Consider the following 12,513-nt stretch of genomic DNA (forward strand, 5'->3'; position numbering starts at 1 on the left):
AAAGAGTCTAGGTGCTGATAAAAGTTCACTTGATCCGGTCGCTGAATAGTTTTCATCTGTGTTCTGAGACCAACACCCCTGGTGCTTGATTTGATCTGAAATGAGAGAGATACTAGCGGTCATACATGTCAAATAATCACATAACTCATTTCATAACATTTTTGCTGTACTCTGGGCATCACTTCTACTCCTCAATGGAGGAGTTAAAGGCATTTTGATTTGCCGTCCTGTCAATAGTTCATGATGTGTGAGGTGATGGTCCGAACCAGTCTGATTCCTTAGGGCATATGAAGCTAAGTGCAGGCAAAATAGTCATCCCTTTTTCAACGTAAGCTTGAGCCTGGCAATCCTTTCTTTAAGTTGGCTGTTGAGTCTCTCACATAGCCCGTTCACTTGCAGGTGATAAGCAGAAGAAAACTTGTGCTTAGTACCCAACTTTAGTCCTATCCGTTCAAACACTTTATTGGCAAACTGTGACTAATTATCATATCCCAGCACTTTACACAATCCCCATCTTGGAAAGACTTCACATACTAAAAACTTCACTGTCCAAGTGGTGTCAGGTTGTGGTACATGGACCGGTTTCAATCCACCTAGAGAAGGGACGCTCCACCACTATCAAATACCGGTATGCACTACAAACTTGCAGCATATCAACATAGTCAATATGTAAATGCTGAAAAGGACCATTTGGTCCAGGAATTAATCCTCTAATACTTCTCTGTGTATGCCTGGAGTTAAACATTTGACATTCAATGCAGTGTACTACATATAATGCAAAGTGTTCTAACTTATTTGCAGTAAACCAACCTTCCGCAATAGTTGCAGCAATCCTTTCCCTAGTTACATGTGCAGGGTAGTGCAGCTGTACAAGTGCTACCTTTAACAATGCTATTGGCATCACCATCTTTCCAGTGCTATCCTGTTGCCATAATTCTTCAGTGGGGGATAAAGAACATCGCCTTTGCTTCCATAATTCCTGCTCTTCCTGTTGTGCGCATCCTTGAATCTCCAATAATTGGGTTCTTAACAAATTATGAAATAATTCTTTTACTACCATAATTGTGACTATCGTCTCCTTGACATCTGGAGTATCAAAACTTGAAATACCTAGTGAATATGCAACTCTTTTGGCTTCTGCTTCTGCAACTTCTTTCCCATAAGAAATAAAGTCTGTACACTTAGTATGAGCAGCGCATTTAACAACTGCCATGGCTACTGGGAACTGTAGTGCCTGAATAAGCCTGTCCAATAAGGATACATGCTGCAATGGAGTGCCGTCTGCTCAGAGGGAGCCCCTCTTTTTCCAATGTGCTAGCTCGGTGTGTACGGATGACGTCACATAGGTGGAGTCACTGCACACTGTTACTTCCTGCCCTTCATGATTCTTGAGCACAACAATGAGTGCTACTAATTCTGTTGCTAGCGCTGAAAAGTGAGATGGTAGCCTTACACATGTTACAACTTCAAACTCATCATTTGCTCTATGCCTCAATACAGCTGCACCAGAATTACTTTCTCCAATTATTTGATACATTTTCAGAGAACCATTAATAAAGAGAATTTCCCCTCCTGACAATGTGTTTTCTTTTACATGTGCTATATCATCATATAATACTATATAGTTTGCACAATCATGTATATGGTCACTCTCTGTCACTGACTCAGCTATACATGTGGCAGGATTCACTGTTTTACATCTGACAATTTTAATTGCTGGCTTCGAAGTTATGACTTCATAAACAGAAGCTTTCTGAATGTCTATGTACATTTAGGTTTCTCTAAAATGGCAAAGAAAGGATGCTCCGCAAAAAGAGTCTTAGAACAACAAATAACTATACTTGTAAAGTTATCAATTGCTAACGCGGCAGCTGCCAATGACTGTTCACAAGGAAAGTGTCCATTCATCAGTGGTTCTAGATTCAAACTGTAATATGATAGAGGTGTGTGCCCTAACGTAGTCCTCTGTGTAAGCACTGCTGTCATGACTGTCCCATTTGTGGGCGAAAATAAAAAAAAACTCTTCAGCATAACTGGGAATTCCTAAAACAAGAGCTTTACCGTGTGCAGTTTTGCAGTAGTCATAATCGCCTCATCTCTCTCAGGTGTCACCTTCTTTCCTTCATGTGAGAGCAACTGTCCTATGTACAATACCTCTTATTGACAGTACTGCAACTTGTCCTTGTCCACCTTGCATCCCTTGTCTGCTAGGATAGTCATCAACTGAATCGAGTCCTGCCTGCCCTCATCTTCTGTGGTGCTACAAATTAAAATATCATCTACGTACTGTATCACAACGCTCTTCAACTCAATATTACCAGGGTCCATCTGGGAGACTATATAAAAGATCGATGGAGACTCACAGTACCGTTGTGGCAAACCAGTGTGTTTGAGACGAGTCTGGCGAAATGTAAATTAAGTCAAGTCTTGTGAGTCCTTGTGCAACGGGTTTGAGAAAATGCATTTTTCAAATCAATCACTGTCATGCTTCTACTGGGATACTGCATAGTATTGTCACCAGTTTAGGAACTAGAGGAAAGTCTGCATCTACAATCTGGTTAATCAGTCTCATATCCTGTATGAATGAATATCCACAACCCTCCCTTTGATTTTTTCACAGGGTACACTGCAGTGTTACACAATGATTCCGACGGTATCAGAATAACTTGTTCCATCAGTTCTGAGAAAGTCTTAAAAGCACCCTTATCAGCCTCTCGAGACATGGGGTACTGTCTTGCTATAGGTAGACTTACCCCTGGCTTCTGCCTTATCTTGCTTCCACTATCCCCTTTAACATTCCTATGTCATAAAGGCCTGTAGTCCATAAGATGATTGACACCTTCTCCAAGTCTTCATCAAAAAATGGTGGATGTTGCCACACTATTACCATTTGAAGTGGGATTTCCCTTTTCTCTATTTTTATACAATATGTAATACTCATAAAGAACACTATTGCATCATCTGTTGAGTCATCTGTAAACATGTTATTGCAAGATTTTGTCAGTCAGTGTGTTCCCTTCTTCGATAGCTATCCCTGTCCTTCATGGTATGCCCTCATCATCTGTTCTTTTGAGCACTGCCATTTCCCTTCATACTATGGCTGCTTTTAATTCTATAGGGATGGATTCCCCCCCTTCATCCATAGGTATCTGAGGTCTAAACAAAAACGAATCAGATATTCTCATAGTCTTCCCCACTAAGCTAGGTAACCATGTCAAAAGAATGCTCGCCCCATAAAGAAAAACCTCTAGCTCCACTGGAGCTCATCGCAGAGCCTCTTGCCCTGTGAATGCAGGTTTACATGTTCCCACAATCATGTAATGTATTCCAGGAGTGGAACACACTATCCCTTTGTCAGTAAAATAAATTGTCATGTTATGTTTTGTCATCATATCGCTTCCCAAAATTTTAACGTGTCTGTAGAGAATACAACAATGGAACAGACATATCACACTCTCCTATAGAGGCTGGTAATTCATCAGTAAAAGGAACTCGACTCGTAGCTCCAGAGAACCCCTCAGCATTCATGGCGATTCCCGACATTGGATATTTTCCCTCTTGTATACATGAACAAGTAGCTCCAGTGTCTACTAAAAAAGAAAAAGGTTTGCATCCTATTGTCACATCGACCTTTGGTTCCTCTTGGGGGTCTGTTGTCACAGATGGTACTGAACAAATCAAGTCACCATGTGAGCTGTCCTATTGTGTATACATGCATAACCCTGTACCCATGAAAGGATTCCCTCCCACTACAGTGGCACCTCCTATTCCAGGTGTCAATAATTGTCCTATGTTTGCATAACACTGTGCCTGCATGGGGGCATGTTGTGACTTCCCTTGCAGTGGATTCATTTGTGCTTGCTGTGGTTGCCATGCCTGTTGTATTTGTGGCGTCGTGTTTGATACACTGTCTGACCTTAGGCAAACCCTTCCCTAGCTTGGGAGCTATATGCTGGAGGATAAGCTGTCTCCCCTCTTGGGAATTATTGGCAATTCTGTACATGCCCTTGGCTCCCACATATGCGTGCAATGTGCCCTGTCATTCCACAAGTTCAACATACATGAGGTGCCCTTCTAATTCATCCCCTTTGGTTAAATACTCTTCTGATTCTCATTCTGCACGTTCTGAAACCCACCTTGAATGCTTTGAAATCCACCCCTTCCTCTATAGCCCATGCCTCTACCTTGTGACATAAACCCAAACCCTCCTTGGTCCATCGGGTGCTGATGATTTACCTGTTATGTACCCGCTGCCTGCGGTACTCCCAGCCCTTCTCAGCTTGTCAATACCGCCCCTTCCAGGGCCTATTTTGACAATTTCTTTCTGAACTAATTTAGCTTCCTCAAGTTTTCTAGCCTCATCTCTCTTCTTATTTGTCTCCTGCAACAGAACAGTGGTGCACTATTGTCACCTCTATTTCAGCCCATGGATTTCCTTCCATTCCCACTTGTTTTTTCAGCTGCCTCTGTACTTGCTCGGGCAATCCCTGACATAACTTATGGTAAAATAATGCCACAGTTGTTTTCCCACGGTTCCTTCATTTCAAGAGTTAAACACTCTTGAATATCCTGAATATAGGCAAGAGTGTCTTCATCTTTTTTCAGCTTACATGTCATGATTGCACCCATATCTGATGTGTCGGGCTGTGGGATGATTCAACCCATTTGTGGCTCTGCCATGCGGCATCACTGTGTTCTGATGGTGCCATAAACATCCAAATGGCCGCAAAACCTTTGTGCGCGCCAAAACCTCTGAAAATCGCACTTTGCAAAGCACAAAAAGATGGCTTCCCACTCTGCCATGCATGTTGTCAGTGGTGGAACAGAGATCTCACTCCTGAAACATGTCACTGGGCCCCACAACATGTGAAGATGGAGTACAGAAGGAAAAGCAGTGCTTTGCTGAAGAAAACCCAAAATCTTGCTTCAAATCACTTTTTCTTTGTTACTGAAACTGCAGAATGCAGGTACACAACACCCTCAAACATTCAAAATTCTTACTTGGTGCTACAATTCACTTAGTATAAGAAATCATTGGGAACATACAATGTCCTGAAAAGCTGAAAGCATCAAGGGATTTCCACAGGAAAAGTTGCCTGCCTGTGGATGTCAAAATCTAGGCACAGTACCCTCGGCCGCCTGAATAACAGCTGTCAGAAGCCTGCAGGATTAAACTTAAAAACCTGTATAAACTGAAATTAAATGTTGGCCTGTTGCTGAGAGTAACCTATGCTATAACTGTTTTTATCCCATGGTGTAAAATCTTGAATAAGTATTCTAGCTGATATTTTGAAATTACAAGTTTGTTTTAAACTAAGGACAAATGCAACAGAAATAATATTTAAATTTAAGCCTGGCTAAAGCCACCCAAACAAGAATAACAGCTTTCCTCACAAAAGGAGGACACTTCCCCCAGCTGAAACTCATGGGGAGGTGCAAATTGCTGGTAAGCCCAGGACTAAACAATGGGCATCCTCCAGCTAAAGGAAATGCTAAGTGTGAAGGATCGGAAATGGTCTCTGCCAAGGAAACAGGAAGGAGACTGCTCCTGAACTGAAAAGAGGCAGAGACAAACAACCATCTGTGGCTGGACATTCACAAACAACATTTTGTTTAAAAACATATAACTTGCCACTGAAAATTGTCAAGAACACAAAAATAACATAATTGTAAATCTGATTTTTGGCTGCATAGGTGGCAAGATCGTGTGACATAATTTGTAAGGAAACAGCAGAAAATGTGATTTTACACCAAATGTGTTTCTGCTAGAAGTATGAAACTTTATACACTTATGTCCATATATACGCACACACTTGTAGAAATTTGCGGATAAATGGGACATTGGGTTCTTGATGAAAATGGTGAAATTCTGGGAAAAGCAGACACAAGATCTTACAGCTACGGGGTGTGGAGGAGTAGCTGCTGCACAAAATATGTAATATGTATATGTGGTTGTTATAGAGGTTGCACATGTGGAAATACGTATTTTGGCAAAAGTAGATTGTGTGTTCAAGAGGCCAGGGGTGGACTCTAAGCCTCATAAACCCACACCATAAAGATGACACACGGTTTCTCCTATCAAGGTAGAGAGGAGATCCTGACCAATCACTGTCAAAGGGGCGAGCTTAGGCTAAACCAGCACAAACACACCCTTTATCATAAGCATAAATAGAGACAGCTCAGGTCTCAAAAACACAAACAAATTCACCCACTATCCGAATTCTGGCAGAGCACCCTGCTGCAGAACTCTCCATCTTACTTGCTCCAGACTCCAGAAACTTGGCAAAGCTGAAAGGCCCCATTACATAGCTGAACCATTTTCAGCTAGGCCTTAAATTTCCAGAACCAGAACCAACCCCACAAACCTAAGGGGACTAAAATTGCACCGGTACTGCTTGCCTGCAGAAGTAATTATCATCAGATCCAGTCCTGTCCTGTGCAGTGTCCAAAGCGCCTTGATCCTGCCAAAATCTGATGTGCCCAGCCGTCTGACCTCACCAGAATCCTTGACCAGAATCCCTGACCAGAATCCCTGACCAGATTCCTGATGGATCCATTTGAAACATATCTAGTGGGTATCTATAGATAGAACTGTGTCACAAGCCTATGTACCTTGCTTAGTTCAATCCCTATCTTAAATCCATCCCATCTTGTATTAAGAACCTGCATTGTTAGGAGTACTTTTGAATTGCCTAAACTCTCTATTCTATCCCTCCTATCTTCCTCCTGTGCTGGTATTGTTAAAACTATCTTTGCGCTGATATTTTTCATCTGAATAAGTCGAGACCACTGGAGGCATTTGCCCTGATCAAGTGGCTGTGTTCTTGTGTGGTATCCGTTTATTCATAGTCATCCTCTAGTGTAAGTAATCCTTTTTGTCATTTTAAAAGCGCTTCCCGTTTTCCCATTCTTGCGCCTACCTGAAAAAAACGACCTCCACTAAAACGTCCATAACCTCCTCAGTTTTTGTGCTAGAAACATCATTTCTGCTTGTAGCTAACATCCTCAGCTTTAATTTGCATCCCAAATCCATATGGTTCTTCTGTAATCGCGATGACCGCGCACTGGGAAGTTTGCCACAAATTTAGTTTTGGGGAAATTCTGACACGTGTAAAACAGCTTTTGATTGCTTCCAACCTTCATTTTAAGATTTCACATTGCACATTGTTTCTTAGTATCAAATCATTGCTAGTGTTTGTGTGCAACTATCCAAAGTGGCTCCGATAAGAATTTAAACAATTACAGCAATTTAAACCATGTTTAGTGTTTTTGTCCAGTCCATTCTAAGATAACTTTAAAACCATTCTGACCGCTTGCCAATCAATTCTGTTTTTCTCTTGTGTTACTGGGGGGAAAATTGGGATTGATATTTTGTTTGAATTCTGCCATTCCTGAAACCTGTTCTCTCCTCTTATCTCTTTACCTTGCCTTTTGGGGGGTGAGGGGTGTGCAGGGGGAAATAGTAACCACACTTCTATTTGATCTGAACACACACAAACATATTATTTATGTGCTGAATTGTTTTGCTCACTTTTTGTGTATTAAAGAGATTATTTAGTGTTACATCACCCCATTGGTGATCATTGTGACCCATTAAAACAGAGTGTGATTAATTTGTAAATAATATTTTAACTTTACAAACCTGCCTGATTCCTGGTTCAGTGTGACCGGGGGTTTCCAGGAGAGGGGCGTGATATGAGTGGTACATCGTTCAGAATAAAAGATACAAATAAATAAGGATTTCAGTTGTGCTTTACACGCTAGGCGTTGACTTAGGTTAGTGCCGGATTGATTACTGTACCCTGAGAGCCCTCCAAACATCTGCTCTGCAATTATTAAACAGTGCTTCATCGTGCACTGTGTTCTGTGCTGTCACACTTCAATTGTTAGTCCATATATGGAATAAAGGCACAATAACCATATACCAAATGACACGCCAGTTGTGCGGTTTGAATTCCAAACAGGTCTGGTTTATTATTCAAAGTATCTCAGTCGGCCGACCGGATCTCAACGCCTCAACATGTGTGTTCCCAGACACCGTGAGATGAGAAAGTGCAAGCAGCACTAACACAGTCATATACATACATAATACAGTTAAAGACAAGCTGTGGGTTCGCAAAAACAGTCTGTGCGCTAGTTATCACTGATTAGAATAAGAGTTCCATCAAGGAATTGTTTCTAGAATATCAGCAGCATTACCACCCACGCAGCCAGACCACCCTGGCTGGAAACGAAAATTGGTAGAAGATGGGGTGAGGTGGAGATGCGCTAGATATTGCAACAGTAATACACTCAAATAATAGAATTGATGCTTTAATATAACAGAAACAGCCGACACGTGTTTCGACACGCTGGTCGTTCTCAAGGCTGAGTAGTTTGTAGAACATAATATAACAACAACAAAAAAGAAGAAAAAAGAAGGAATTACAAATCAGAATTGATACACACATTAACAATATCATCGCATACACAGAAAAATTAGCAATTGAATTTAGAACGAAACAGATATATCACAACATTTTGTATAATACAAAAAGAAAAAATATTTTTGTTGGCATACCGTGAACCAGGGTTGAAGAGTGGAGTACACGAGGTGGAAGCAGTTGCAAGAATTAAAAACAGATCAGAAATTATATGATGAGTATAGTCATTTTTGAAAATGTTAAGCCTGTGAGTACAATACTGAAATGGTGATCCTATTAAAGGTATATAGCAGTCAGAGTATAAAAATATGCATATAAAACGGGACAGTTCCCTTGGATAGTGCGCAGAGACACCGGAGCCACCAACCATGCACTGAAAACACCAATCACTCAATAATTGTATAGAGAAAATGCCTTGAGGTAACAAAAAGGTCATCAATGGCCCTTGAAAGATCAGAAGAAAATTCTGATAGAATAAGACTAGAGTCCAAACTGAACACATTAGTAAACAATCTAGGCTTACCGTACGAAGAATGAATATGTTGATAAATCAAGATGGGGTGATCCCTAAACCAAAATAAAACTGTAAAACTACTCATGTAGTTTATGCTATCGTTTGTATTTGTGAGAAACTGTATGTGGGCAGCACTATTCGCCAACTACGTATCCGAATTAGGGAACACCTGTCCAGTTTAAAGATGTCTGAACCTAAATCACCTTTGGCTGCTCATTGGCAATTGGAGCACCAGCTGGATAATATTGAAGATTTACGTTTTATTGGCTTGATGAAGGCACATAGGGGGAAAAGGGGTGGCAATCTTCAATTGAAACTACGCCAAATGGAGGCCAAACTTATTTGTCTATTACGGTGCACCACGCGGGGTCTCAATACTGATAATGAGATGTCTGTCTTTTTATAACATTTTATTGTTTATTTCATATTGAGCTCTATGTCCCAAACTGGTGAATGGGGTTGCACTACGCCGGAGCCACTAAACATTGCATGACGGCACCAGCACCATATATCTCTAGCTTGTGTTGTTTTTCTTCCATATTGACTAATATGTCTTACTTTTGTACAACAACAGCTCTACCAGTCAGTAAACACCGAGTACGCTAGCACACATTATGTGTTTACATCTGACGTCATTCACGCGACGCCCGATCCTTGCGACGCAGCCGACGTCACCGCCGTGACGTCGGCTGCGTTCTCGTATTTCTTGCCCTTCTTTCCCCCGGACAGCTGCTTTCGGGGATTTCCGTGTTATCTGTTCGCTCGATTTACGAGTAAGTACTTTGTTAGCCACGCACCAGCATTATTGCATTTTTGCTTTACAACCAGTATCCTTACGGTTCTGTTAATTTTTGTTTCAAAGGTAATATACATGTGCGGCCATTACGGCAGGGATTGTCTTCTGTATGCGATGTTCCATTGAGTTTCACCTCGCCTCCTTCTTTCGAGGTATGGCAATCTGTTATTTTTCACCTGCAGTGTTGGTTCTTTGCACAATTATTGGTTTCGCTTACTGAGTGTTCCCTTCATACTTACCCATGGTTATTTTGGTTTAGGGATCACCCCATCTTGATTTATCAACATATTCATTCTTCGTACGGTAAGCCTAGATTGTTTACTAATGTGTTCAGTTTGGACTCTAGTCTTATTCTATCAGAATTTTCTTCTGATCTTTCAAGGGCCATTGATGACCTTTTTGTTACCTCAAGGCATTTTCTCTATACAATTATTGAGTGATTGGTGTTTTCAGTGCATGGTTGGTGGCTCCGGTGTCTCTGCGCACTATCCAAGGGAACTGTCCCGTTTTATATGCATATTTTTATACTCTGACTGCTATATACCTTAAATAGGATCACCATTTCAGTATTGTACTCACAGGCTTAACATTTTCAAAAATGACTATACTCATCATATAATTTCTGATCTGTTTTTAATTCTTGCAACTGCTTCCACCTCGTGTACTCCACTCTTCAACCCTGGTTCACGGTATGCCAACAAAAATATTTTTTCTTTTTGTATTATACAAAATGTTGTGATATATCTGTTTCGTTCTAAATTCAATTGCTAATTTTTCTGTGTATGCGATGATATTGTTAATGTGTGTATCAATTCTGATTTGTAATTCCTTCTTTTTTCTTCTTTTTTGTTGTTGTTATATTATGTTCTACAAACTACTCAGCCTTCAGAACGACCAGCGTGTCGAAACACGTGTCGGCTGTTTCTGTTCTATTAAAGCATCAATTCTATTATTTGAGTGTATTACTGTTGCAATATCTAGCGCATCTCCACCTCACCCCATCTTCTACCAATTTTCGTTTCCAGCCAGGGTGGTCTGGCTGCGTGGGTGGTAATGCTGCTGATATTCTAGAAACAATTCCTTGATGGAACTCTTATTCTAATCAGTGATAACTAGCGCACAGACTGTTTTTGCGAACCCACAGCTTGTCTTTAACTATATTTTATCGCCTGTCCGTGCTTGCTGACTTTCACTGTGTTACGATGGTTGATTACATGTCTAACAGAGACAAGGATAGGGCAGCATTATTTGCCCCGAGGGGCAGTACTGATAATGCTTTCAAGAGTAACTTCTCAACACCAGAAACTCTTAAACAAAAATTTATTAAACTTGAACGCTTATCAAGAAAAGAAATTAATAAGTATTGGGAACAGGCGTCCCTCACTAATTACTTTGAGAATAATCTTATTCCTAGAGGTATGCGGATTCTTACATTCCCTAACTTTGATCATGAAGAGGATGCGGATCTAGCAGAGCAATGGGTAGAAAATCTTAATCAAAGTTCCAAACGCATGTTAGAACTATTAATTTCACATGCTACTAGGGAGCATAAACGAGTTCTTTCTCAAATTCAAGAAATTAAGGAGGAAATTAGCAAAATGCCCAATGCAGAAGAAACTAAGCAAAAGAACTTTGAGAAAATGCACGACATTTTGGTTGAATACCAAGATGAAATTAAATTACGTAAATTCAGAAAGTATTTCCGTGACGACAAAGACTACCGTCAGGATAGAGTTTACACTTTCCAACCCAAGTATGATAACATCAATACTAGCTCCAAATCACCTTTGACCAACACTACCCCTGTTAGTTCTGATCCTGATTCAGAATTTGAACCGAGTGACTCAGATGCTAATGAGGCCCAATCAGGTCAAATCCTAAATTTAAAGGGGAAACTTTTTTTGGGCGAAATCAGACGCTACAAAAAGGGCAATGTCAGATTCGCCAACACCAAACAGGTCAGATTTACCAAAAATCCAACTGTGTTTACTCCAACCATGCCAAGCATACCAGGGGCAGGAGGGGGGGTAAACGGCAGCGGAAGCGGAAGCTCGGACGAGGACATGACTCGTCCAGGGATCTTGATGCGCTCAAAGAAACGTTTGGCTCTATAGATGATCCAGACTTAGTGATTAATTTGTCTGACCGCCCGTTATCGTATGATGAGAACGCGGCACTTAATAAAGGTTTGTCTTTTTCTCCCAGCATTGGTACTAATTTCGTGAATTTTCAAATTGACTTATTTAAATTCTTGAGAAAACTAAAGCTTAAAAAATATTTTGCTACTCAAGTCACAATGTACAATCCTAAGCCTAAACCTGATCCCCCTAGTTCCTTCACCATTGGGGATCTAAATGTTATTGAGACTTTGGTCAACTTGGACCATGAGGTCGGTTCGCAATCTCCCAATGTCGCCCAAGATTTAAGTATCAATACACTTCATTTGAATCTTAAAGAACTTAAATCCAAGTCTAAATTCACCCCTCAACTTTCTGCAGACAATGTCATTGAAACCTTTAATCAGGCACTTACACAAGATATTCATGCGTATTTGGACAAACAGACTAATCCACACAAGAAAAGTAACCTTACTACCAATCAAAGGAAAGCCTTAAAACACTTAGCAGAAGATCCCACCATTGTTATCAAAGAGGCAGATAAAGGGGGTAATATTGTTATTCTTAATACCTCTGATTATATCTCTATGGGTTGTAAACATTTACATACCCCTGGCTGCTATGAAGTTCTCAAATCTAACCCGACCAAACGTGTGGTTTTAG

The sequence above is a fragment of the Ambystoma mexicanum genome, chromosome 5p, assembly GCF_040938575.1.
Source record: "Ambystoma mexicanum isolate Mex_15411 chromosome 5p, UKY_AmexF1_1, whole genome shotgun sequence".
Lineage (NCBI taxonomy): Eukaryota > Metazoa > Chordata > Amphibia > Caudata > Ambystomatidae > Ambystoma > Ambystoma mexicanum.